We start from the raw sequence: 27,974 nt of genomic DNA, 5'->3' as shown, positions 1-27,974 counted from the left end.
AGCCCCCACCAAGACCACCTGCAAAAATAAGGACCTAGAGCAAATCCCTGCCTACATTGCCCCAAATCTGAGATGTTCTGATCTGTTGCCTGTGCTGTTCCATGGCTGAACAAAATGTTCTGCCATGGCTCACTGTAGCCTGGCGGGGAAGACTGTTTGACAGCTTGATTGGGATGTTACTACCCAGCAGCTGTTAGATACAAGCAGGAATGTAAGAGAACATGTTATTCCTCCAAGCCTTCTCCCCAACACCACCCCTCCTCAATTCTGGATGAAGCGCTTAGGAGAGACCGAAGCTGGCTTGGAGGGAGGGGGTCAATAGTGTTTTCCGTATCTTCCTTGGAAAGCATGTCATTATCAAGGGACTGGAGCTAACATGGGGTGCGGTGGGGGCTGATCCTAAGTTTCATCTTGATATGGCTGCAGCTTTGCTAAGGTAGGCAACTGAGGTCCGTTCCCTTTTTGGGGGAAGGGGGGCAGCAACTTGTAGAAAAGGAGCTTGATTGCTCACTTACTGAGAAACCGGGAGGAGAGAGGCTGACTTCTAAACCCTTGATTTTCTCAGCCGAAGTAGCAGAATATTTAGCATCAAATGAAAATTAATAATAATAATAATAATAATAATAATAATTTTCTCCCTCCTCTCTGATTTTAGATTGCCCCTCTCCACCACCCCAGTTTATCCTCCTTTCTCTGTATCTGGCTGGCGGCTGGCTATGTTCTTTTTTTAGAAGGCGATTCTCAATATATCTGGCGGGTGGGGGGGTAGAGAAAAATTCTCAACACCAACCAGGCAACGTCTTTCAAGTCTTGAATGTATGCCTGGATCTATCAACCAGATGGTGGGAAAGAGACCAGTGATTTAGTGTTCTAAAATGGGGGGGGGGGAGCACCAACCTCTCCACCACCGGTGACCACACGCCACCCCACCGCTATCGCAGAGTCCTGCAGAAAGGCATGTCCGGAATGGGCACCTTGAGATCTTCCACCACCATCCTCCCTCAGACCCCCCAAACCAGGAATCCCCAAGAAGACCCAGCTGAATAAGTAGACAAAACTATCCGAGCTATCAGAGAGACCGAGGTAGCTGGAGATTGATACTTCTCCCTCCGCGACCCTCTTCCTCTCCTGGTGATAAGACTCTCTAACCCAGGAGAAATCTTATCACGTACCAAAAAAAATAACGGCAAAAGGTACCTCCTGCTTGGCTTCTTCCCCCCCGGAGCTCCAAGAAGGAACGTCTTGCAAACTCCTACTTCAGCGCGGTGAAATACATACGGTTCCCCCCTCCCCTCCCCAAATAATCGTAAGATTCGACTGGAAAGGTGGCTACTTGTTCTTTCAGCGGGAGGCGAATAGTCGCCAGCCCGGGCGAGCTTGGCCAAGAGCGGGTACCTGCCTCCGACCGGCTTTCATTCTTTCACACCAATGTTGCCTCTGGCTCGCTCGCTTTCCCTCGGCTTTTATTTTTTTCTCTTTTGCTAAAAAAATAAAATAAAAATATTTATTTCTCCCACGGTCTTGGGGAGCGGAGAAGCGCCGGGGCGACTGGGGCTCCTCTCCTCTCCGGTCCGGCTGGCCAGGCGAAGCGCGGGGCTGGATCAGTGCCGGGTCTCCGTCTCCCGTTGCAACGCTCGTCGGCGGTGGCGGCGGCTGCAACGGCAGCACAAGCGGCGGCAGCGGCGGCAGCAGCAGCTGCAACAGCCCATCTCCGGCCGAGCGAACGGGAGGGATATTCCAAAATAAATCCACTCATTCAGACGCGCCGAGCCGCTCGCTCGCTCGCTCGCTTTCTGGCTCTCCGACGTGCCCGCCTGCCAAATGGAACTGTGAAGCGATGTGGGGGAAGAAAAAAAAGAAAAGTGAGGAGCGGAGAGCCTCCCCTGACAGTTCTTATTGGGCTGATCTTGGAGGCAGGTCTAAAGGCTCCCGAGAACGCCGGGCTGGAACGCGCGCCTGCTCCATTCCAATCTCGCCGGCGCGCTTAACTTTCTAGTCCTCTTTGGGGGTTTCTGTTTAGGGGCGGGGGGTTCTGTGGTTTTTTTCCTCCCCCCCCCCTTTTTTTAAAGAGCCCTTCCCTCCGCCTGAAAGGCTGCCGCCAGCCGGCTCGGGGCGATTTCTTGGCAAGGACACCACTACCACCACCTCCTCCTCCTCCTCACCTGCGCAACTCCCGCCTTTTAAGGACTCTGCTGCTCTTCATTCCTCAAAGCAGGAAAATCGGAGCGAGAGAGAAAAGGAGGAGACTTCAAGCAAAGGGGGAGGGAACGAGGGATCTAGAGTAAACTCCCACCACTGACACCGCGCCAAGCCTGTTGATGTCCTGCCTTTGGCTAGCGTTCCCCCCACTCCATGCAAATTACGGGTGCAATAACTTCTCTTGTAGTTTTCCCGCTCTTGGAGAGAGAAAACGCAAGAAGAAGGTGCCGCGGGGCACACTGTAGGCCTAAGCAGAGGTGGAGAACCTGTAGCCCTCCCGGTGTTGATGGACTCCGAGTCGCATCAGCTGGAGGCAGCTCTGCCAACGGTCAGTGGTGATGGGAGTTGGAGTTTGGCAACATGGGGAGGGCCACAGGTTCCCCAAGCCTGAAGAGAGTGGCTGGAAGAAGGCGTCCTCAGGTCCTGAGGACATCAGCGGAGAATTTCTGGGATAGGTTGGAGGAAAGCTGCATCTAAGCCCAGTATTCTGTTTCTAGCGTTGCCCAGTCAGATGTCTCTAGATGGTCAAGACGTGAGCAAGGCCTGAAGGTGGTAACAGTGAAGGTGGTGTTGAAATAGACAGTGATTTTTAGATCCATGGCTTTATCTGATCTATATTTTGAAGGTGCAGGAAGAGACCTGGCTCAGTGGCAGAGCACATGCTTTGTACAAAGAAAGCCTCAGGTTCAAGCCCCAGCATCTCCAGGTAGGGCTGGGAAAGACGCCTGCCTTAAATTCTGGAGAGGATTCTGGTTAGGATTGATGGTACAGGGCTGGATAAGGCCTGATTTGGGAGTTTCCTATGTTCCTATACCTACTTACAGTAGTGACTCATTCAACTCAGTGTGGTTTATATTCTTCCAAGCACACATGTATAGGATAGCACTGTGGCCAGATATCAGGACACCTTGAGGGCAGGGAATTCCTTAACTCAAGGTATATGCATTGTAAGTAGTTCACTTTGTCTTTCCAGGCACCTGACCAACTAATCCATTTCACTGAGTGACTCTAAAAAGCTCTAGTGGTATTGTGAGGGCGAGATGCATTTGCAACTATGCTCTCTACACAATTTACAATTTCACCAACCTCTTAGATGCTCTTTTAGTTCCCCTTTCCCCCAGAAATGAACATGCAAAACAAAGTTTTAACCAAGTTGGAGTTAATTCTTTATTAGCAAAAGCAAGATCTGCACAGGAGTGTAAGGTCTAATGAGGACAGCAACTCATCTTCTCCATGCCCACATGAGGAAGTTGCTATGCTTATTAGGCCTGGCACTGCTGTGCAGATCTTGTTTCTGCTAATATAGAGTTAAGTCAAACTTGCACAGTGTGATTTACTGCTGACTCACTCCTGACAGATTGCTGAGACTGAAGGTCCCTCCCTCCCCATGGTTTCTCCTCTCCAGGGTGTCTTCCAAGCAATTAGGGACTGTGTCTGCACGTCACCAATCTCTCCTTCACCCTTTTCATGCCTCTTCTGGTTCTGGGAGACAAGGATGGAGGGGAGCTTGTCTCAGCATGAGGGAAAGACACCTGTGACTCTTCACCAGTCTGACTCATCTCTGCTTCTTGGCCTCTCCCCTCCCACTCTCTCTGCCTCTGATTCTAGACTTCTGCCACAGACTCTCCCAGCTCATTAAGTCCTGTTATCTCTTCAGCTTCTTACACCTCTTCCCTGCCTTCTCCCTCTTCTCCCCCTGACCACTCACCATTTTCCCACCATCACTACCCAGGCTCTGAGCCTTAGTGGTTCCCCAATTGGCTCCTCCCACCATTCCTCCCATGACAGGAGGGTCGGTTGATTTTTATTGCTGGAGAACTAAGCTGATGTGTATTTTAGCAGACACATAACACAGAGACAGACACAGCATTGATGGCTGGTACCCATTGGGATTGGTAGGGCAGAGTACAAGGGAGCAAAAAAGCTGGTGGAGACAGAGCCAATGATGGCCAGAACCAAGTAATCCTAGTTTGTCCCCATACTCCTCCCTGCTGAGTTCTACTGGTTGTAAGCAAGGAGGTGAGCAATTGGGTCTGGCTAAGGGCAGATTGAGGCCATGTACACATTGACAATTTAAAGTGCAACTAGAGATCCTCCCCCCACCTCAATTTGAGTTGAAGCTGATTTGATGGGAAACACATCAAAATGATGTATTTGATTTTTCAAAAGAAAACAGCATGCAGGATAGATGTGGATTGAGGTTATTATGTGCACACCACTTCCAAAACTAGCAGTGGGAGTGTGCTGAATGCAATGCAAATGGGAATATGTACACAGCTTGAGGTTGGTGGGGTTGGTGCCCTATTTGCTGTAACTAACCAGCCTCTACTGACACACACAAGATCAGTGCTTTGCTGTTTGTTGAATGAATTGATCTGAAATGCCCACCACCATTTAGTTACCAGTACTCATAAGAAGATCTCTGACTGATCCAAGGTCCATCTGGGCAAGCAATGTTTTCCCAACAGCCTCGAAGATGCCTCTGGGAAGCCCACAAGCAGGGTGTGAAGGGAACAGACCTTCTTCACAGTTATATCCTCATTTCATTTCATAATTTCATTTCAATGACATTGAAAGCATGTGCTTTAACTGCTGAGCTATGATTCCTTCCCCTTCCCAGCTACAGCTGCCATCATCCCTAACCACTGGCCAGGCTGGCTGGGGCTGATAGAAGTTGAGAGTCCAACAGCATCTGAAGTTTTGTGTGTGAGAAGACAGAAAGGGATAGAAAAAGATCGTGAACATCTGTGGCTATTGATAAACATGCATTAATCTAGAGAGGTAAGAACTGCCATTTATCACACTTTAACCCCCTTGATTTCAAGCAAGGAAAGACATGAGCTATAATATAGCTAATTGTGCAAAGTGATTGTGAGTGCATGTTGTTAGCACAGGCAGAATGCCAACATTGGTTCTCAAACCCACAAGAGAATAGCTCCAGGAACTACAATTATTCCAGGGGATTACTTTGGAGTTTTTAAAGATCTTGTGAATATGCCTTAAGGCTGCACTCCTACAGCCACTTTCTAAGAGTGAGCCAATTCTAGGATAGCTTGGAATATAGACTGGGTGGAGCAAGGCAGCAATAAGTGCTGCATTCAAGTGTGCCATTTACAATTGTTCTAGGACTCCTCCAGAGCTTTTATCCAGATTTGCTTGCACAAAGCTTACACAGAAGTTAGAATACATCAAGTATTTATTAAACATTTCCTCTAATTTGTTTGTAGGGAAGTTATGGGACACCGAGCATTCATCCTGCATTCATGCTGATTTGTTTGCAGGATGTTTACAAATCTTCCCATGAAACATTCTTTCAGTCCACACTTTTTAGTGCATTTCATAGCTGCAAAAAGGTTATTTTTTTAAAGGAAGCAGTTCTGCTGCACTAGGACCATGGAGCAGTTTACTCCACTTTTATTGCACAAAGCTAAATTTCAAGGCAGCTTACAACGCCACACCTCAGGACCACAATACCACAAGGACTGCCTTCCTCCATATGAACCTACGTGGACTCTGAGATCATCCCCTGAGGCTCTTTTTGTGACCCCATGGACCAGAGCACACCAGGCACTCCTGTCTTCCACTGCTTCCTGAAGTTTGGTCAAACTCATGTTTGTAGCTTCGAGAACACTGTCCAACCATCTCATCCTCGGTCGTCCCCTTCTCCTTGTGCCCTCCATCTTTCCCAACATCAGGTTCTTTTCCAGGGAGTCTTTTCTTCTCATGAGGTGGCCAAAGTATTGGAGCCTCAGCTTCACGATCTGTCCTTCCAGTGAGCACTCAGGGCTGATTTCCTTAAGAATGGATAGGTTTGATCTTCTTGCAGTCCATGGGACTCTCAAGAGTCTCCTCCAGCACCATAATTCAAAAGCATAAATTCTTCTGTGATCAGCCTTCTTTATGGTCCAGCTCTCACTTCCATACAGCACTATCCATAGAGCTAAAAACATATAAAAACCTAATCTTTAAAAAACAATTAAACATTAGTAGAATTAAAATGTATACATAGAAAAGATCAGACACAGAGATTATTACAATAAAATAATCACAGCACCAGTCTTTTCCTTTACATTGATTGATAGCAGCCCCCCAAGTTTTCAGGCAGAGATGTTTCTCAGCTTTACCTGGGGGTGACAGTGATTGAATCTCAGACCTTTTGTATGTAATTACTGTGCTTTACCACTGGGGGCACTTGCAGACTATTGCTATTTTGTGGCTAGGATACAATGGCATACTAGTAAATTCAGGCTGCGCAATTAAAGTGGATTTCTTGCTCTTGCACAGCAAGCCTTCTTAAAACGACAACAACATAATTTTTTGTAGGAAGGAACATACCAAGGAAATGCTTTGGAAAATGTGGGTTAACAATTGCTCAATGCAACACTGTATAACATTCCTGCAAACAAATCAGAATGAGTGGTCAGTAAACAGCTGACTTTGTATAAGTTCCCCACAATCTTTGTGTAAACAAATCAGGATGAATGCTTAATAAACTGGTAGTCTGAAAACAACTTAAGTACAGAATGAAGGAATGAAGAAAGAAAGGGAAAATAGAACCTATGCATTCAGTTTTCATCTTCAGTTATAGATGGTGAAGAAAATTGTTTTACTTTGCATTTAACGTCAGCCCTATATAATTCCCACTCCCCCCCCCAAAAAAAAATGCCAACTGAAACACAGCCATGCTTCCAAATTCAAACTTCTCCAAATTTTACAATTAAGTTTTCCAGCATGTTATGGCTGCAAAAGTGCATGAACTAGAGAAAAGTGTGCCTAAAAATGTATATGCCAACAGCATATGCATACAAACTGATAAATTGGAGAAAATAAGATATAAACATGTATTATATCAGGAAAAAATTGCTTGCAATAATGTTATCATTAGGAGAAATTTGACTAAAATGTACATGCAGACTTCTAAAATAAATTTATTTATTTATTTAAATGAACACACTGCTGAATTGTAAAAAGGCAAAGTGGACTACATTAATAATAATAATAATAATAATAATAATAATAGATGTGGAAATATGGACAACAGATTTTAAAAGTGAGAAAAGAGAGAAAGAAACTGAGAAAATAAAAATTGATAGTTTTGTCTTTTCCTAGTCCCAGCAACCATTGACAGTGGATCATGGGAGTTGTAGATCATCAACCAAAGAAAAGAGGCATCAACTAAGCAAACGAGTCAAGGCTCGCTGGGGGCAGCTAAGAACATAGAGAAGCCTGGGAGGAAATGGACAAGGGAGCCAAATGAGGACAGCCGACAAGGGAAGTGAATGATCATAGAGATGGAAAGCTGTGAGGCAGAGAAGGTGGGAGCACTGCCAAGAGGATGCTGAGGGAGAACCGCAGAGGAGACAGAGAGAAAGCACAACAAAGGAAGTGAGAGAGGGAGAGAAAGAGAAACTTGTCAGGTACAAAAAGGACTGGTTTGTGCAATTGGAACTCTTTCTTCTTTGGAGAAGAAGGGGCAATTTTACACTGAAGACGAACAAGGACTTCAGCTTCAGGCTCTCAGCCACAATGAACAAAGAACTATGACTCCGTTTGCTTAGGAGCAAGACTAGGGCATCTTATAGAGCACTTATTGTTACCACCCCTAGCTGTTCTGCCAATGGTGCAGTTAATTTTTCAGTATACGCGATGATATGTGTACCAGTGGATGAGGAATCAGGACCAGTGGACACTCCCAACTTCACACAATCATAGAATTAATGAGGACCCCCAGTGCAACCTTAGGGTAAGGTGGAAAGGGCAAGGAAAGGTCAGGCTTTTGGTACCTTGTTTGTGAGTTTGAGTGGACGCTGATGATCATATGCCATGTGGTAATAACATCATTACTAAGCAGTGCAGATAGGGATGGCTGGATTTACACATTTTGGTTTCTCATTTGTTTGTGTGTGTTCATGAAAATTTGTCAGCATTTTTGTGTTGATTTGTAACATAAAATGAAAAGCAGTCATGACATTCTGCAGTTTGTGTGGCTGCTAATAAGTGGTGCTGTGAAGTGCAACATGACAACCCATCAACCGATGGGCAGATGAAAGCTCATAGCTAGTCCCGCCAGCCCCTTCAACACCCCCACCCCTGAAGTTTGAAAGCCCTTTGTAAGCAACCTCTCATGGAGACATTTGCAAAGGGAAATCTGAAAGCCCTGTGGTTCACTTTGAAGTTCCAACAATTGGGACTTCAAATGGAAGCACTGCCTGATGCCAAGCTGAGAAATTAAAATAGCCATCTTCTATTTTCATTATTTCCAGTAATTTCCAGACCCATTTCAAGGCACTCACATTGATGTTTAAAGGCCTAAACAACTTAAGCCTCAAATATCTGAAAATATCTGAAAAACCACCTCCTTTCCTATAGCCCATATCATATGTTGTGATTAGCAGAAGGGACTGTCTTAGTGGTCCAACCACTCTCAGAAATTTGGGGTAATAATGGCAGCTCGGAAGAAGGCATTCTCTATGATAGCACCCCAATTGTAGCATTCCCCATTCTTATCATACAGCTTTTATCATATGGGGAAAACCTCTTTACCCTACTGGGATGTATGTTTTGAACATACCTTTAATCTGTTTGATTGGTAGGTACTGGGGACCTCATAATGTAGGGCAAGGTCATTCACACACACACACACCATGTCAAGTTTTTCTAATGCCTTGTATTTTTTTTCCAGCATTCATAGGAGCATCACAGCCATTATTTCAAAGAGGGCCCCACCAGTGGGCCTTACTTAGGTTCAGGGTTCCAAGCAGCTGCCCCAAAATGCTTTCATGACAGCAATAAACCTGCGAGAGTATGTTCCCCCAGCAATCACCAACGGTAAGGAAATTGAGTTTCCTCTGTCCTTTTGTGTTCAGGGTAAAATAAGAATTGCCATTTGCCTTTGTGACTCTGAACATGCAGCAAGAATGTTGTCAGTCTACCTGCTCCCTCATTTTTAATAGCGTAATCAGCTCAAGACCATAATAAAGAGCTATGGTGGACAGTGAATGGTTAGGAGGAATCAATGCTTGACTGTTTGCTTGTTTATTTATTTCATTTACACCACACCCAGTAGCAGCCAGAAGGGTGGGGCAGAGTGGGCAGGCATTGCTTACCTGGCTTCCCAATGTGGAAGTTACTGCTGGTAACTGCAGGGGGGCGGGGAGAGAGAAAGACATCAGGTAGGCTGACACATCATGGGCGCCATGGCAGAGCCAATCTGCCACTCTTGCCATGGTGCCTGCACTGACCTCCCCACCCCTTTCCCCACCAGACACTACTGACCCCACATTTCCTCAAAGAAGCTCAAAGAGGTGTGCATGGTTCCAGTTCACCCCATTTTATCCTCGCAACAACCCTGTGAGGTTGGCTAGGCTGAGAGATAATAACTAGCCAGTTAATAAACAGGGCTGACTAGAGATTAGAACCCTGTTCTCCCAGATCTTAGTCTAACACTTTAATTATACCATACTAGTATGTGTAAAATTGGTTTGGGTCATACCCCGTCATAAAACAAATGTTCTTCACCATTTATGTGTTACCTCTTAACATATTTGAAGATTGCTCAATCAATCAATCAATCAATCAGTCAATCAACCATTTAGATTATAGGATTGAATCCTATATCCTTTTCTGTAGGAAAAATCCCCTTTGAATGCAATGGGACCTTTTCCTTAGTCAACATGTGTAGAATTGTGACATGAATGTTGTAACCTTACATTTAGGCTGCAGTCCATACACACATACCTGGGAGCATGTCAGACTGAACTCATAGGTTTTACTTCTGAGTAGTTGTGTATAGGATTGCACTGTCAGGCTGTAACCCTCTGTACAATTTTCTGGGAGTCAGCTCCATTAAACGCAGTGGAGGTTACTTTTGAGTAAACACACATAGGCAGTCTGATCGTACCTGGTTTAAAGTATCACCACCATTACTCCCACCCCCCCCAAAAAAAAACCCTACATTTTTTAAACACTGAAAAATGACTCTGTGGAGAGGATGCTTTGTGCTATCACCGGGACCCAGACAATCAGCACTGTGAGCTGACAGTCCCTTTTGCTTCAATCTAGTTGAATTTTGTCTCAAAGTTTCAGTCCTCAGGAGAAGACTGTACTTATGAGAACAATGTGGTAAGTGTGCTTTCTAGAGTGGAGTGGCTCCAGTTAGGATATAAATGGAGTAAGCCATTATAAAAAGCAAAAGCAAGAAAAGGAGCACACTAAGTTGTAGCTGCATGTTTATATATGTAGTGGAAGAATCAAACCTGTATTTCATGAAAGGATCCTCATGCACAGTGGCCACAATTCAGGTAACAAGTACACTGCTCTGAATTTTCATTAACAAATGGCAACAATTGTGTATTTTTCTTGCATTTGTAATCTTTTATATCAGCAGATAAACAAGATAAAAGTAAATCAGAAATTCTACATACATGCACATAAAAGCTCTTCCTGGAATTCACCAAACAACAACACCACCAAAAATCCACAATACGACTATGTGGAAGAACCAGTGGAATAAAAACCTTTCTCACAGATATGGAAAACAGAACTCCATTTTGCTATGAGATTTTGTTTTAATGGTATCCCTCTGGATTCCGAAATATACGGGGTCTGGTTGACTCCTACCATCTTGAAAAAAAGTAAATGTATATTTAAAACACATGCACATCTGCTCAACAGTTATATTTACTAGACAAGGTTCTATTACCATATAGAGTTAGGTTGGTTCCCTCAGGGCACCACAAGCACACTACACCGTGCAAAAGATAACATCAGAAAATGTGGCTTTCCTTTATTTTAGAAAGGAGAGCTGGATTTGCATTGGAGCAAAGAATCTCTCCCCCTCTCCCCATTCATAGCTTTTGCTGGCTGAATAGAAATGAGCTTGCAGATACTATAATGAAAGACTTTAACGCAAACTTTCTGCTTCAAAGGTACATGATGGTTTTGCTTTTGAACTCCCATGCAGTAAATAGTTTAAGCGATTTGCTCCCTTTTTTTTGGATAGCAAGAGATGGCCAATGACTGCATCCTTTGGGGTTTCTTTGCTCTCCAGACAGTGGTTTGGGGGATGAGGGGGGGTGAAGGTCAGGTAATATAATTAGGGGTGGATGAGAAATTCAATTTAGTTCACATTTAAAGGCAAACCTACCAATTTTGCACTTTCTGAAACAACACGAAACTGAAACAGCAATCCTACAAAATCTTCCCTTCTCTGAACTCTGCAATCAGTTTTCTTGCTAAAAAAAGTGCATATACTAGGGTAAAGTGTGCATAAAAATGGATATATTGTACATGTGTATTTGCAAGATCCTAAACAGAATTTTCAAATGAAAATACCTGTTTTAAATGCCCTTATTACACCTCCTCCCAGCTATGCAAACATTAAGATGTGGCTTTGAAATGTTGAGTTATTCTACATGCAACAATGTTCTAAATGCAGTTTCATGATTTTAGGGTAAATCATTTTAAGCAAGTTCATGTGTTGTACAGGCTCAAATCCTCAACTTGAGCAAGAATATAGCAAAAGAAAAATGGAGGTATCTATTTTCTCCCTTCATTAACATCTTGCACCTTTTTATATAATGAGCTAGCTATATTTTTGAATGATTAGAATTAATCACATACATGAAAGACCTCCCCCCCCAAAAGCCACACATATTGCAATTCCTCAAAAATTGCCACATTGCATGCAGCTGAACACATTTTTTAAAAATGCCCACCAACATCTATATTTCAGTGATGTTCAGCACATGTTTTTGCACCTGCTTCCCTGAACCAATTTCTTCTTCTTTGCTCTTGGCCTTTTTTTGTCCTTTAATCCAATTGGCTATGCTGAGTCACATGATTTTATTTATCGATATCTGAGAGGCCATTGTGTCAGCAGCAGCATTGCACCTTCATCAGCAGAAGTCATGTGGATTGGCTTAGGCAAGTGGATTAAATGGCAGTGTGGGCAAAAGAGGCCAAGGACAAGGAGAATATAGGAGGAGGAGGACAATGATGCTAAGGAGAATAGCATCAAAACTACATGAGCATGCTTGTAGTGTGTGCTGAAGCTCTCCAAAAATAAGAGGTATCTTTTGACACAATCGATAACGAACACAGAACTGGACACATTGTTTTTTCTCAGTCTGAGTTTATGTCTATGGAAACAACTTCTGAGTAAACATTACTAGAGACATATTCACACATTTAAAACACTTTAGTGCCACTTTGAACACTCATGCCCCCCCCGCCAAATATCTGGGTTAAGGGTGCTTAGCATTGTTAGGCAACTCCTATGATCCTCTCAGGACACGGGTGGTGCTGTGGTCTAAAACACTGAGCCTAGGGCTTGCCGATCAGAAGGTCGGCGGTTCAAATCCCCGCAATGGGAAGAGCTCCCATTATTCGGTCCCTGCTCCTGCCCACCTAGCAGTTCGAAAGCACATCAAAGTGCAAGTAGATAAATAGGTACCACTTCTGGCGGGAAGGTAAACGGCATTTCTGTGTGCTGCTCTGGTTTGTCAGAAGTGGCTTAGTCACATGAGGCTGGCCACAGAAGTGGCTTAGTCATGTGGCTGGCCACATGAGCTGTACACTGGCTCCCTCAGCCTATAGAGCGAGATGAGCGCACAACCCCAGAGTCATCTGCGACTGGACGTAACAGTCAGGGGTACCTTTACCTTTTTCTTTTTATGATCCTCACACAGTGACATTTGCCGGAGGTGCTTGAGATGAGAGCTTGATTGTTTACCACTCTGAGGATTGTAACTCAAAGGAGAATAGAGGGGTCTCCTAACAACTAACGAAGAGGTAAATCTTCAATGGGTGCTGTCACTGCTGAAAAAATAATATGGGACTGCATTCCAAATGATAGGTGCCACCACACTAAAAGTACAGTTCTGACATCCTGTAGAATGAACCTCCTGATAAGATGTTATCTGCAGGAGGCCCTCTCCTGCAGTGTGCAGTAGTTGGTTGGGAATATAAGGAATGATACCGTCTTTTAGGTATCATGATCACAAGCTGTATCGGGCTAGTTGTCTTATTCATATGAGTTTCAGACTTTGTTTCCTTTTGCAGGGTTAACGTGGGAAAGCAGCTTCAAATGCATCTTCTCTGTCTACCCTCAAACCCTTAAAAAATAGTGAAACCAAAAGGAAAGGAAAAACATTGAAATAAGTTTTGGGTGGTAACCCACAAAATAATAGAGTTAAAGAAGCCTTTATTGACAATAGCCAGTAGAAAATCTTTTTAAATAATAATAATAATAATAATAATAATAATAAATACCTTGAACAGTTAGGGATGGCCATAAATAAATTTGTAATTAATTTACAAATTCACATTATGAGATGGTACAAATTATTATAAATGGGAATTGTGCAGAAGAAATGGAAACATGGCATCTTTTAAACATGCCTTCTATTTCTTGTTTGGGGGGAAAAAAAGAAACCTTGTAATTTTTGATCTGCGATTACTTGACATTATGTATGCAAAACTATAATCTGTTTTCATGTAGCACTTGTAAAAGAAATTCATTTCAGCTAATGTATAATGTTAGAGGTTATGCCCTTCCCTTGCTCTGATTTCTAAACCCTCACAATCTTTTACAACCCATTTGCACCCCATTTTCATCCAACTCCCCCTTGTATACAAACCACCCCCATTTCATTCTTCCTCCTCTCCCCTATTATGCAGCCCCTTTTGGACACCCATCCTGTGGTCATATATGTTATTATATATTTACAAACAACAGAATCTTGAGAGCAAGCCTGCCAGTTAGTTTGTTCGGTTAGAGGTTTAGGTCAGTTGAGGGAAGTTGTACAGATATAGGTGTTTGCTTATTAATTAATGCCTTCTAAATTACTACACTGAATCCAGAACTCCATGTTGAAGACAACACATGGTACTAGGAGTGAACAACACTGTGTGAAGGTGCTGTTACAAGGGTTTGTTGGCGGCTTGGGGGAGGAAGTAGGCTGTATGGTGGGTGGAATAATCTCTCTATGTTCCTCACTTACCAATATTTTGAGACTTCCCCCGTTGTTTTAAGCCACCACTTTCCCCCTTTCAGTGTCTCTTCCTTCATGCCCCCATGCTACAGCCACTGCTGTTATACAACCAGTCTTCTCTTTTGCTTCCATACCCTGCCCCATATTCATGGAAATCCAGGATTGTGATGCATCTGAGGCCTTGGGAAGCTTGGTTATTGGCCTAGCTAGGGAGTGGAGCTATCTGTAAACCTTGGATGGCTGCCACCTATGCTTTCATGAAGCAGGTGGGCTAATGGGAGGTTCTGGTCAAATTGGCATATGCTGTTCTTTGTAAAAATAATTCGTAAATGAGTGCTTGGTTGCAGACAAGTCATGATGCCCTCTTGCTGTTTCGATGTCCATCCCAAGTCTGCAATGGCAGCAGGGCTTCTCAGGCTGTGCTATTAGTTTGACTTATTTTCTAATAAAGCACTAGAATTGATCACTCTGGCATTTTTTACATCCTTCTTTGGTGTCCATGCACCAAACCATTCACACAGGCCCTCCATATTACCAGAGACCAACCATCGCTGTCTATTTGAATGACCTTCCTCTGTGTTATGTACTGAGCTGAATCCTAGAACAATAGGATCCAGAATGCAGCGTCTGACTGGTCCACAGGAGACACCCAATCCAGCTCCTGGATGAAGTGAATGAGCAACCTAATTGGCCTGTAGGAGCAGCCAATCAGGCTTCTGGAGGAGGTGAATCCACAACCTGATTGGCCTACAGGAGCAGCCCAGAATTAGTCAATCATGCAGGGCCCATTGTGTAAATAATGTATATATAGCTAGACATTTTGGGGAAAGTTTCATTCATTGCTACTATGAGCTGAATAAAGAGCATGAAATTCACACTCGACTCCGAGTATATTTCACTCTGCCTGGGGGCAAGATGGGCTGGTGCGTAGTGTGTCAGAGAAAGGGAGAGGTGGAGCTGGGATGGGTGGTCTGTGCTTAGGAACATGGGAAGCCTACCTCTGTATTGTCTACACTGACTGACAAAGGATCACTTGGGCTTCAGAGAGGCAAAATTCCCAGCCCTACCTGGAAGTGCCAGTGTTTGAACTTAGACCTTCTTCATGCAAAGCAGATACTTTACTCCTGAGCTACAGCCTTACCCTGTATTGTTTCAAGCCTCAGTTCTTTTCACCGGAGTTGAGCACAGGCATCTGCCAAAGTGTGCATCCCTAGGTGGGGTCAGAAACACCCAATATCACACAAGTACTTAAGACAAACTCACGTAACACAGAAACATACCACTTAGCACACATGCACACTCAAACACAGAAATAGTCAAGAGGAGAGAGTCTCTTTCTTGCTGCATAGCACAGAAGCCAAATAATCTCCACATAGCAAAAAAGTTCACAATCTTTCTCCATGTGAAGATTTCTAAGAAGGAGCATGTGGGTCTGAGAAGATGGTAAGAGGCTGATGGACCAGTTGCAAAGGCGGCACACATCAGATCTGATGCAGGAGCTTCTGGTTCCCCATCTCTGTTTTAAAGTCAGCTTGCTTTTCTAACCCGTATTCTTGTTACTTGGTAGAATACAGTGGAGCAAAAGCCCCAAGTGAGGCCCGCTAACAACATGCGGGTCCACATTTTACTCATTAGAAAGGTTTCCAACTTTCTAATAAGTAAAGTGTATTGCAAGAACAGTAAATGCATAATGAACCTCCTTAGCATTCCTGAGACACTTTTTGCAATTTTGATTTCTTGCTGTCAGGTTGATCATTAAGGATAGGAAATATACATTATGGGGGATCATAAAATATCAAACAAAATAGCAGTATATCAAGCAAAACATTTAGCTATCATAAAAAAATCTAATTCTCTGCTTTTAGTTTCATGCAGGTAGCTGTTTCAATTGGGTTGCAATGATATTTCTTTTGCTCTACCTCAAGTGCCCTCTAGCGTGCAGTAACTAAGCCAGTTGCAAATATATATTAAAAAGTGACAACTTCTCGCTGCCTCCACTCCTACCATGCTTAAATCCCAAAGCAATTTGTAACATGTCTTCTTCCAGGAGTTATATCAATGACACATTTTGCCACATTAATTGTTTGTTTATATGGAAATATGACATCTATTGTATATAAAAGTTTAGACTAGGAACATTTTGTAATTTTGCTATGACATTTTACCTTGTGTGACAGTGCATGTTTTCATTCTCCAGAGGGGCTTTTCCAGAATATATGTTTGGAGGATTGAGACCCTAACGTGTGTAAAATGTATTGATTGCTTCAGTGAGAGGGGGATACATATTGGCAATTCTTAGCATTTATTTAGAGGAGTAAAAACAGCAGTAGCCTTGGCCAGATAGATAGATAGATAGATGATAGAAAGATATGCAATAGTTATCATCTATCTATCTAATCTATCAACAGACCTTGCAATACATAGAGTAATAGATACAGCAGGAAAGGTGGATCAGGTAAAATGATATGAGGATGGCTTGGAAAAAGCATTTTGATTATAGGGGTGGGGTGGGTGAATCTGTCAGTTTTTTTATCCTCTTAGTTTCTCTGGAAATTAAAAGATTTTTATTAAAGCTTGGAAAGAAACAAGGAAAAAGCAGTATACACAACTTAACATCACATACCAAGTATTTTTAAAAACAGAAAATAATGAAAATAAAATAGTTCCAATTCTCCATCTATCAGCTTTACAGTATAGAGTTATGCAAAACCCTTGATCCATAATAGCATCCAACTTTCCTTCTTTCCATAAACCAACCTTTTCCGGTCTTTGGTTTCTCTTATTTTCTCTGGCTTTCAGCCTGGGGGGAAAAAATGCTCCCCACTCCTTGCCTTACAGCATGCAGAGAAAAGCCACGTGTGTTGTTTAATAGTGGTGTGTAGGTCTGTGGAACAATGTAAGCATTGCTCCTTAGGGTAAGAACTGGAGTGCTACAAGTAGTCAAGACTGTCACTGTTTTAATCTGTGCCATGTTGGAACTGTTATACTGATGGATGGTGTTAGACAACAAGGCAGATCATCTGGAAAGTTCAAAGGCCCCTAGAGATCTCTTCAACTTTAAGGCATGCCACAAGGCTGTTTATTTTGCTCTGGGGACAGAATGCTTTTATTTTTGACTAGAGGATCATTCACAGGTGAACTGTGTACATTCCTGCACATTGTGCCAGCTGGGTCAGACTGTCCATTTAGTCTTGTATAGCTCACTTTCATTGGCAGCAGCTCCCTGGTGTCTTGGGCAGAAGTCTTTCACATGTGATGCTGAACTCAAATGGAATCCTTTGAGTAGCGGACAAAAACAGTCTATTCTGGAGATAATTAGCTGTGCTAATAACTTTATCCCAAAACTCCTGTGAGACATGTCACCGGTTATTCAGCACATGAGAATAGGAAACTGCCTTATACCAGTTCAGACCATTTGCAGGTCCAGGCACAGTGAACACAGGTTGACTAGGGTTTGGAGATGTGAAGGTACCAATAGTAACACCATTTTCACTACAAAATATCTGCATTTTATGCACACTGTCCCCTAGTTATATGCATAGTTTTGGTACACATTGTCTGGAGAACTGTGCTACAAAATTCGGAGAAAGGTAAATTTCAAAGAACGACCAGCCAAGGTGGATTGCAATTTTAAAATGCTAAAATGAATAACATATATCAAATGCAAAGTTGACCTGGAGTGGGTTGGGGGAGGAAGGGGCGATCATCCCTCTCCCTGCTCTATTCTTTCTTCTCACAGGGCAATTGTGACATAATGTCATGGAAAACTTTCCTTATACAGGCATGCTTCATTTTATTGTGCTTCAGAGATATTGTTCCTCATGAGGACATGGGTGCAGCTGCAGGCAGTCTGGTCCCATGCCACCACCGCCCTTCTTCTGACCATCAGAGTAGAGCTGACTAGGGCTGGGCCCGGGTTTTCCCACTCCCACCTTCAGCCAGGGTGTGTGAGGTTTAATACACTACTGTATAGTGTAAACAGAACTTGTATATGCACTAGGAAACAAACAAAATATGTGTGACTCACTTCATTGCAACATTCGCTTTACTGCAACGGTCTGGAACTGAACACCACAGTATCTCTGATGTATGCTTGTAAACAAACTTCATTCCTGATAAGAGCTCTGGCAGTTATAGAGATGTACTGGACAACCATATTGCATTTTGGGGTCAAGCCATTGTTTTGTAAAGGAGCTTTGTATTCTTCATTTGCATTCACATCTTCCACTGTTTTCCCCCGAAACAGATCCATAACTTTTTTTCTGGTAAGCATTCACTGAATGTTCATCAAAGAGTTGTTGAGTTACTGTCAAATAATTTATTGATGCCTGTGAGTCAACAGGGTGCTGAATGAGAAGTTTCTTCTTTTTGACACTTGATTTCCCCAAAATGGTTCTTTGAAACATTATTTATTTACCATAAATTTATTTCCTTTCTTGGCTGACATAAAAAAATGAATTATTTTATAAAAGGGAGACATTTTGTTCACTCAAACATAGTTATTTTATCTTCCTTAGTGCATGTTGGATGTGTTTCTTTAGACAACACCCCCTCCCCGATACCACGTAACTGCTCCATTAACACTGTGGAATTTTGCCACAAGATACAAGGCATCATCCAGAAGATCCCCTAAAACAGGTGGAATAAGCAAAATTATATATGTGGGATTTACCCCTTTCACTGTTGTTGAAGAGGTGCAGGAAAGGGTGAACCATACAGGCTCCTCGCCCCAACATGACTGTTTGGCACAGGAGGTTTGCAAAAGTAATAGACAGAAAAGAAATATGTTAAGTAAAAACAACATTTATTAAAGAAAGTAATTTTAAATATTTAATGACACAATTAAGTCTTATTAATGTAATAGTCTTTATTCTTCAGCTTTAAAATTCACAAGGATAATTTCTCCTTTCATCTTTATTATGCAGTGTTCCCCCACCCCCAATTATTTGTTATATGTTTCTATAAATAATTTACACATATTAAGATTTTAATTTTAATTTTCTAACTATGAGCATGCTCTACCACAGCCCTCACACTGATCTACACTTTGGGGTATAAATGGAAGCCATGCAGCTGATGAGTCAGTTCATATTTACACACACACACACACACAGAGAGAGAGAGAGAGAGAGAGAGAGAGAGAGAGAGAGAGAACACATATATTCCCAATGTTATAATAACCTCAGGTCTGTTTTGGCTTCTATAGGCTTCGTTTTGATACTTGGTACACACATACAATAGATCAGGGTTTGAAACCTCAGGCCCCAGAAACCAAATGTAACCCTCCAGACTTAACAGTTTGGCCCTTGGGATGCACTCCCAGGCCACATCTCTCACCAGCCCTGCTCTGTACTCCCTCCCTTTTGCATGGCTAGGATGTGTCCTTAATCTGTGATAGTGCCTGTTGCTTGCTTGCTTGCTTGGAGTTTGAGTTGTGTGTAGGTGGGATATGAATGCAGAAAGTTGTAACTTGGTGCAGCTAGAATGTATTCTACCATACATAGGTCAGAGTCACATCCATTACTCTACCTACTTTGGCCTCTGGCCGATGCCATGGGGGCATTGGATCATGTGGCAATGCAGAACTCCATCTGAAAAAGCCCTGCAATAGAAAACCAATTCTGCATAATAACCCCTTCTCCTAATCTCAAAAAACTGAATGCAGGTCTCTGGCCCATATCTGATAACCCAGCAATGCAGATATAAAAAATCCAACAGTATTGCTGCAGAATGCTGGGAACGGAGACGATGTGGAGTGAATCTGTCTGTTGCAAAGTTGGTTTGTTTATGTGATAAGTTACCGTATTTCTCGCTCCATAAGATACACCCGACCATAAGACACACCTAGTTTTTAGAGGAGAAAAACAAAAAAAATATTCTGAACGAAACAGTGGATGTATGATTTTTGTGGTTGAAGCTGTGGCCACAGACATGATATGTGATTTGACAGTGAGTTTGGGCTAGCCCAATGCAAAAATCCTGAGAATCCATGTGGATCCGTACTTTGTAACCACGTTTTTGCGCCATTGCAGACCCACAAAACAATGGATGCATGATTTTTTGGTGCAGGCTATAGCCATGGACATGCTATGTGATCTGATGGTGAATTTGGGGTACCCCAAAGCAAAAGTCCTGATGCCAGGCAGTCTTTTTGACTTTTTCAAGACCAATTGGCAGCAAGATTCTGCTACCAAAATAGTTCATCCTTCAGGGCCTGGGCAGGCCATCAGAGGTTGCCTGCTGGGGTGTGGGCATGCTGGCGAGGCCCCCTAAATTTAGAGGCTCTAGGATTCAGCCTACTTAGCTATACATAAATCTGGCACTGGCTATATGCTATACAGGAGCAGGGCCATCTTAACCGTTGGCACTAGGGGTGCACGGCGCCAGGGCGCCGGGTTCTCGGAGACACCAGGCCGAGAGTCCGGAGCCGAGCATTGGAGTCCAGGGAAGAGCCGCTGACAGTCGAGTGGAGCAGAACCCGTCGGAGCGCCGCTGGCTCTTCTGCTGCAGGTGGCTCTTCCCTGGACTCCAACACTCACCCTGGAACTCGCGTCGAGCCGCAGCAGCAGAAGAGTCCATGGTGCTCCAACAGGCTCAGCTCCGCTCAGCTGTTGGCTCTTGCCCCAGCTGCATGGCAGCTAACTCTTTGGCGCCACACCCAGAGCGCTGTGTAACGTTGTGGTGGGATCCGCCGAGTGCCGACAGCACCAAAGGCAGCAACAAAACCTGACAAATAGGAGCACACAGATCCTGTCCAGAGATGTTGCCTCCAATGCTGCTTGAATTCCCCCTCGTTCTGCAATGGCACCCCATGTTGGACGGCACTGGGAGCGTGCGGTGACAGCGTAAAAGCCAGCAAAAGAACCCACAGCTTGGCACATTCAGCAGGATGCATCACACAGTGCCCATAAGTTAACTGCCATGTGGGGGGGAGGCAGCGGGCAGACAGCACAGCAACTGTACGTGTTGCCTGACATTTTGTCCCCCCAGCATGGAACCTGCAGCCCTTACCCTTCATACGCCCCTGTGTGTGGGGTGCTGGCACCCCTTTTGGTTGGCTCTGTGAGTCCCTGTGTCACACAACCGTTCTAAAGGTTCTAAAGGTAAATAACTGTTTCCTTTAAAAAAGTCAACAACTTTGGGGTCCCCCCCAAAAAAAGGTTGACAACTCTGGGCAACCTAGGGGCACCACGTGGATCTTTGCACCGCAGCCTGCATATGCTTAAGACGGCCCTGTGAATGAGCTCAGTAGAAGGCAGTTCTCTCCTCCTGTTCTGCTTAGAGTGTCTCCTTCTTTCCTCTTTACAGACTGTAGTTTCAAGGATGGGACTGGGGCAATGATAAGAAGATTGTCATTTCACTTGAGTTGACTGTGTGCTATAAGACTGGTCTCCTCATACTGCAGGGTCTTCCGTTTTACAGAGTGTACATTCAAGAAGGGGAGGGGAGGGAAAGTGCCCTGGTGCAGGAATTCCTTTCATCTTCTTAGATGGCATTTGTGAGGGACAGGCAAGGACAGTGCCATCCTGTTTTGTCACTCGATATGAAATGGAAGGTGCCATCCCAACTCACCACCGCCCAAGCCTCCCTTTTTACATATATAATAATTTTTATTTGATTTTATAAATATAGAATCATAACAATCCAAATTGTTGTTGTTGTTTAGTTGTTTAGTCGTGTCCGACTCTTCGTGACCCCATGGACCAGAGCACGCCAGGCACTCCTGTCTCCCACTACCTCCCACAGTTTGGTCAAACTCATGCTGGTAGCTCACCTGGAGGAGGAACTGGCAAGCCACTCCAGTATTATTTACTTTTTTGTAACTTTTTTTTTGTAGCCTGTCCTGAGAACATGAACATGATGAAGTATGGGATATAATCCTGATTTAGAGAAAGACAGGTGTAAATAATACAAAACAAACAACAATCCTGACTGTTGTTCTTAAACTGCTGGTCCCTGTTCCTCTTCTATGGAGTGATATAATAATTAGTAGTAGTAGCAATAGTAATAGTAGTAGATGGTTTGATGCACCTGACTGGAAGTATTTATGCTTTGTATATGTATTATATTTGTATTATGCTTTGTATACCACCAAAAAACTACCAGTGGGGTGTGCAGTGTGTGTGTGTGTGTGTGTGTGTGTGTGTGGACACAACTTCTTTTCATCATGGAGAACAACTGTCACCATCAGACCTACTAATTTTTAGATGTGCTTTAAAAATTCTCAGCCTTAAAGAGTGTGTTCTAGTATAATGCCCCTTGCTTCAGTTAGCAAATGCGCATTTTCATTTAGCATTCTTTTAGGTTTTATTGTCTCAGTATTAATTATTATTCATGCCCACCTTGTTTTTCTAACTCCTTTTAATCTATCTGTCCTCTGTTTTGTTCCACTGACCTTGCTTTCAGAGGCTGCTTCCTCTCTCCTCCCCTCCTTTAAACACTTTCCTTCCAGCCTAGATCCATCTTATTTATTGTGATCACAGAAAACTTTTCTCCCCTAGCTCACAAATGGATAGGGTTGCTCGCAGGGAGTGCTCTGATTATACACCACAGGGTCTGTGCAGAATACTAAGGTATCATGCAAATCAACTCCTTTAGACCAATCTCTTTTGCTTTTGATTGCTCTGAAAAGCATTCTTCTTTTAGTGGAGAGATGGGTTTTACTCGCTTGCAGATTGGACAACTGTCACCTGAAACAAAAAAGTAACACTTACTTCCACTTGGCAGCTTGGGAGTGCACTGAAGATGTAAAATTGCTTAATTAACATATGCGATGCTGCAGATCTTTAAAGTACTCTGGACTATAAACACTCATTCTGTTGCCTGTAATTGACAGTGCTGTTCCAAAGCACTGTTTTCCTTTCAGGGCAGAAGTAAAAGACAGAACTTAAAATAGTAGTGGGGCATTTTCTTAAATGGGGGATATGGAGGCTGAGTGCCAGATTTCAGCTGCTTGCCTCAAATTAGGATTGGACTCAGACATCTTGATTGCTTGTTCCCATCTCTCAAGTGGATGCATTTTGTTCCACAACCTTCGCAATATGTAGATTCTTATGGCTCCTAGCATATAGTTAAAGCTATGGCTTTCCCAGTAGTGATGTATGGAAGTGAGAGCTGGACCATAAAGAAGGCTGATCGCCAAACAATTGATGCTTTTGAATTATGGTGCTGTAGGAGACTCTTGAGAGTCCCATGGACTGCAAGAAGATCAAACCTATCCATTCTTAAGGAAATCAGCCCTGACTGCTCACTGGAAGGACAGATCCTGAAGCTGAGACTCTTCTCATGAGAAGAGAAGACTCCCTGGAAAAGACCCCGATGTTGGGAAAGATTGAGGGCACAGGGAGAAGGGGACGACCGAGGACGAGATGGTTGGATAGTGTTCTCAAAGCTACCAGCGTGAGTTTGACCAAACTGTGGGAGGCAGTGGAAGACAGGAGTGCCTAGCGTGCTCTGGTCCATGGGGTCACGAAGAGTCAGACACGACTAAACGACTAATCAACAACAACAACATGGTTCCTAGTGTACTGCAGCACAGTGGTGGACAAGGACAGAGGCAAAAGTGGGGAGAATATCACAGGTGCATTTTATTTTTTGTACAGTAAGCTAGTCCCCCCCTCCACTCACGTATGCTTCATCAAGGCAGCGAAGAGGCATCATTCCAGACAGGCAGGGTGCAAAGCAGGACTGGTGAGGAGTGAAGCTATGGAGGATATCTTGGGAAAATCCCAAGGTCCAAAGAGGGAGGCCTGGAGGGCTGCATTTGTCCTCTGGACCTGTTCTATGTATCAATTTTTAGGTTGCTCATTGATGACATCCCCAAAGTGTGCTGATGGCCTTCTGTCCTCAGGTTTTGACATTTATCTTTTGCTATTGAGTCAACTCTTGAAAGCCTACCACATGAGCTACTTGACTTCATGCAACCTGGTAAGATGAGCATATGTTGAAAATGCAAATGAGGATCACAATGCTTGCTTACAAAGGAGAATTGCTACAACATCTCTCCTGGATGGTTGGGTACCAGAGAGGAAACTGACGGAATGAGGTCATGCACTCAGTACACACAAAGCCCCTTTCTGACAGCTCTCAAATTCTGCTAGGGACAGGGCTTTGGCATCAAATGCAGTAAGAGTGATTAACTTGACTTACTGCTTTAGAGGTGGTGAGGTCTCAGCCATAAGAGTTGAACGAATCCAGTGCTGGGGACAAAGCAAGATGTTTAATGGGCAAGCCCTTTCATAAAGGAAAGGTATCTTTATTCCTTTTTGCTGGTATGTATATAAAGGATAGGATAGGGCAGTCAGATGTGACTTTATCTTTTCCCCAGCAATAAAGTCAAAGTCACCATATCAATATCAGGAAGAGTGCTAACACAGTAAAAATGACAGTCACTGCCATGCAGTCGCTGGCAGTTCCATTCCCTCCAGCAATTACAATGCTATATTCACTGACAATGTCCCTGCTGGAGTCATACACAAAATTCACCAATCAACATGCAGCAACATCAATAACACAAGGCTAAAGCACAGTGCACAAGCAGTTTACTGGGAATAGCCTACAGTTGACTTTTATATCACTAGTTTCCATAGAGTTGTAGTGAGTCAGTATACCTATAGAAACTATATGCACCTGCCTCAGGCTGGAGAGAGTCCCAAGGGCTTATTAGAGAGGGTTGCATCCACCTCCTGGGCCTGAGGTTCTCTTGCCCTACCCTAGTGGAACAAATCCCACCCCCTTAAAAAACAACGACCAACAAACAACATGCTTTTACTAGGAGACTGACAGGAAATGCATTGGTAAGTGTGGAATGAACAAACACAGCACAAGCAAATCAGGATGAATACAGTCATATAACTGTCCCATAAACAAATAAGAATGAATACTCAATAAAGACTGGATATAATCTCACCACCATGGAAGCTCTGTGCAAGCAAATGAGGATAAATGCTCAGTAAATAGGTTGTCTGGAGGGGCCATTAGAGTTTTAAAGCTTAAAATCCATACCTTGAACTGAGCCCATTTATAATAACTGTATTCCTAAAATGATGAATCTTTTCAATTAAGGTATGTCCACCTGGAGATGGCCAATTGACACCAAACCCAGGATTGTGTCCAGCAGAGGCCAAGGTACCAAATGAGGCTTCTCTTTGTTGATATTCTCTTCTGTCTTCATCAGTTTATAGTCAGTGTTGTGTGAACTCCATCCTTAACAATAGAAGTTCAAGTATCTGCAGGAAGGGGAAAGGGGGTGTCTTTTCTTTTAATGTGGAATTGGCAAAAGCAGGATTGGAGTTTTAATATTACTGCATTGATCAGTTGTGTGCATTTAGGCTCTCATGCACACACTTCCCACATGCTACAGACAAACATTGCCAGGTTTTGAATACCTAGCATAATGCTGCAGGTTCTTTCCCCAAAGGATATATAATGCTGACATCAACAGCAATAAAAGAGGAGCTATTATTTCCACCCTTCTCTTTATCATTCAGCAGAGCAAAGTATTTGGCTCTGTGTAGGAGTTTCACACCAATCTCTCTAGGAAAGAGCCCTCACAAAGACTTCTGCAGTGCCCTCAGACAGACGTTTAGTCTCCAAACCACAAATTGCTACACACCCTCACCCTCTGAGTTGCCTCATGCATAATGGATACGATTAATGCAAAAGTAAAGCTAACATTAACAATACATAATCTTGAAGGCTGGCAGAGCAATACTTCTATTTCCTAATGGAATAACTGGAATGATCCATAAGTAGACTTAAATAGGAACTCATCGAATATTATCTGAACACAGATATGCTTTGTACTTATTGCCTAAGATTCTCTGGAGGGACAAAACCCTTCACCCACCAGAGGCAGAGTTAATATTTTACAGTAAGCTATATGTCCGATTGGACAATAAACCTTATGATACCGTGAATGAAATGGAAAGGAGGTGAAAATCATGTTTGGCTTATATACCTCATCTCAAACTCATTCAGCCCTGCATACATATCACTTGATTTCTCTTCACTTGATGGCATATAAATGAATCAGTGCACTGTTTCCAGAAAGACAGGAGAGGAAGGAATCTAGAGTTTGAATAAATTAAAAGAAGCTGATATGGAAGTTCCACCTGCTGATTAATCCACAATGGCCCTTGGTGGAAGAGTCAGTGACAGATTAACAAACATGTGTAAAGCTTTAAAGAAAAAATGGATGCCACCAATTCAAAACGACCTTGACAGATTAGAGAACTGGGCCAAAACAAACAAGATGAACTTTAACAGGGAGAAATGTAAAGTATTGCACTTGGGCAAAAAAAATGAGAGGCACAAATACAAGATGGGTGACACCTGGCTTGAGAGCAGTACATGTGAAAAGGATCTAGGAGTCTTGGTTGACCACAAACTTGACATGAGCCAACAGTGTGACGCGGCAGCTAAAAAAGCCAATGCAATTCTGGGCTGCATCAATAGGAGTATAGCATCTAGATCAAGGGAAGTAATAGTGCCACTGTATTCTGCTCTGGTCAGACCTCACCTGGAGTACTGTGTCCAGTTCTGGGCACCACAGTTCAAGAAGGACACTGACAAACTGGAACGTGTCCAGAGGAGGGCAACCAAAATGGTCAAAGGCCTGGAAACGATGCCTTATGAGGAACGGCTAAGGGAGCTGGGCATGTTTAGCCTGGAGAAGAGGAGGTTAAGGGGTGATATGATAGCCATGTTCAAATATATAAAAGGATGTCACATGGAGGAGGGAGAAAGGTTGTTTTCTGCTGCTCCAGAGAAGCGGACACGGAGCAATGGATCCAAACTACAAGAAAGAAGATTCCACCTAAACATTAGGAAGAACTTCCTGACAGTAAGAGCTGTTCGACAGTGGAATTTGCTGCCAAGGAGTGTGGTGGAGTCTCCTTCTTTGGAGGTCTTTAAGCAGAGGCTTGACAACCATATGTCAGGAGTGCTCTGATGGTGTTTCCTGCTTGGCAGGGGGTTGGACTCGATGGCCCTTGTGGTCTCTTCCAACTCTATGATTCTATGATTCTATGATTCTATAATTGGTGGAAGCTGGTAGGGCACACTGATAAACCCAGCAAGCATTTCATTAGGCTGTCAAGGTGTTTTATTCCACTGTTTTATGACTAAGGTAGCAACACTTAAAAAAATAAAAATGTGTTGCTTCTATAGTCAGTCTGTCAATCAATACATTGTAAATCCAAACACAATGCCATGTGTGTGTTTAAGGTGATCTGGTTTTGTTGTTCTCTCTATTAGAATTTTTTAGACTCCATGTTTGATGATATTGTTGCATCTGATCTTGCTTCACTTTAATTGTATTTACTCATTCTACATTTATGAGAACAGTCCTAGTGGGCAGTATTATATAAATATAGGGCACTATCCAAGGCAGCATGAATGGAATTCCTCTTTCACCTGAAACCCCCCTTCTTCTTCATCTGCTGCTGAGCATTTCCCAACTTCATGGAGCTGATTTGAAGGGTGCACAAGTGTCCATGACCAGAACCTGGTGTAGAGGCTATGTTCAGAGTCAGAGCTGAGCCAATAATAATAATTTTATTATTTATACACTGCCCATCTGGCTGGGTTTCCCCAGCCACTCCAGTTGGCTTACAACATATCTAAAAACACAATAAAAACATCAATCCTTAAAAACTTCCCCAAACAGGGCTGCCTTCAAATGTCTTCTAAACATCAGATAGATATTTATTTCCTTGACATCTGAAGTGAGGGCATTCCACAGGGCAGGTGCCACAACCAAGAAGGCCCTCTGCCTGGTTC

The 27,974-nt window shown here is 43.3% G+C and overlaps 1 protein-coding gene and 1 long non-coding RNA gene across 7 annotated transcripts in view; one reads left to right on the top strand and one right to left on the bottom strand.

The window, feature by feature from the left end:
• The window catches only part of CDH8 (cadherin 8), a 229,095-nt gene extending 226,872 nt beyond the window's left edge, over positions 1 to 2,223 (bottom strand). For 2 of the 6 annotated variants that reach the window (XM_083452450.1, XM_083452456.1), the window contains exon 1: positions 1,198 to 2,140. The gene's annotated coding sequence lies outside the window, so the exon portion shown is untranslated. Of the gene's footprint in view, positions 1 to 1,172; positions 2,141 to 2,162 lie in introns of those variants that run through there. The other 4 variants (XM_083452451.1, XM_083452452.1, XM_083452454.1 and 1 more) reach the window with 4 other exon arrangements.
• Positions 61 to 25,319, top strand: LOC310683080. The gene is made up of 3 exons (XR_014514274.1): positions 61 to 436; positions 4,820 to 4,980; positions 25,257 to 25,319. It is a non-coding gene; the product is annotated as an uncharacterized lncRNA (long non-coding RNA).
• Positions 25,320 to 27,974: the final 2,655 nt, after the last annotated feature.

The sequence above is a fragment of the Podarcis tiliguerta genome (assembly GCF_965153285.1).
Source record: "Podarcis tiliguerta genome assembly, chromosome: 8".
Lineage (NCBI taxonomy): Eukaryota > Metazoa > Chordata > Lepidosauria > Squamata > Lacertidae > Podarcis > Podarcis tiliguerta.
Note: the sequence above shows the minus strand (reverse complement) of the source record. Positions and strands in the feature narration are given on the sequence as shown.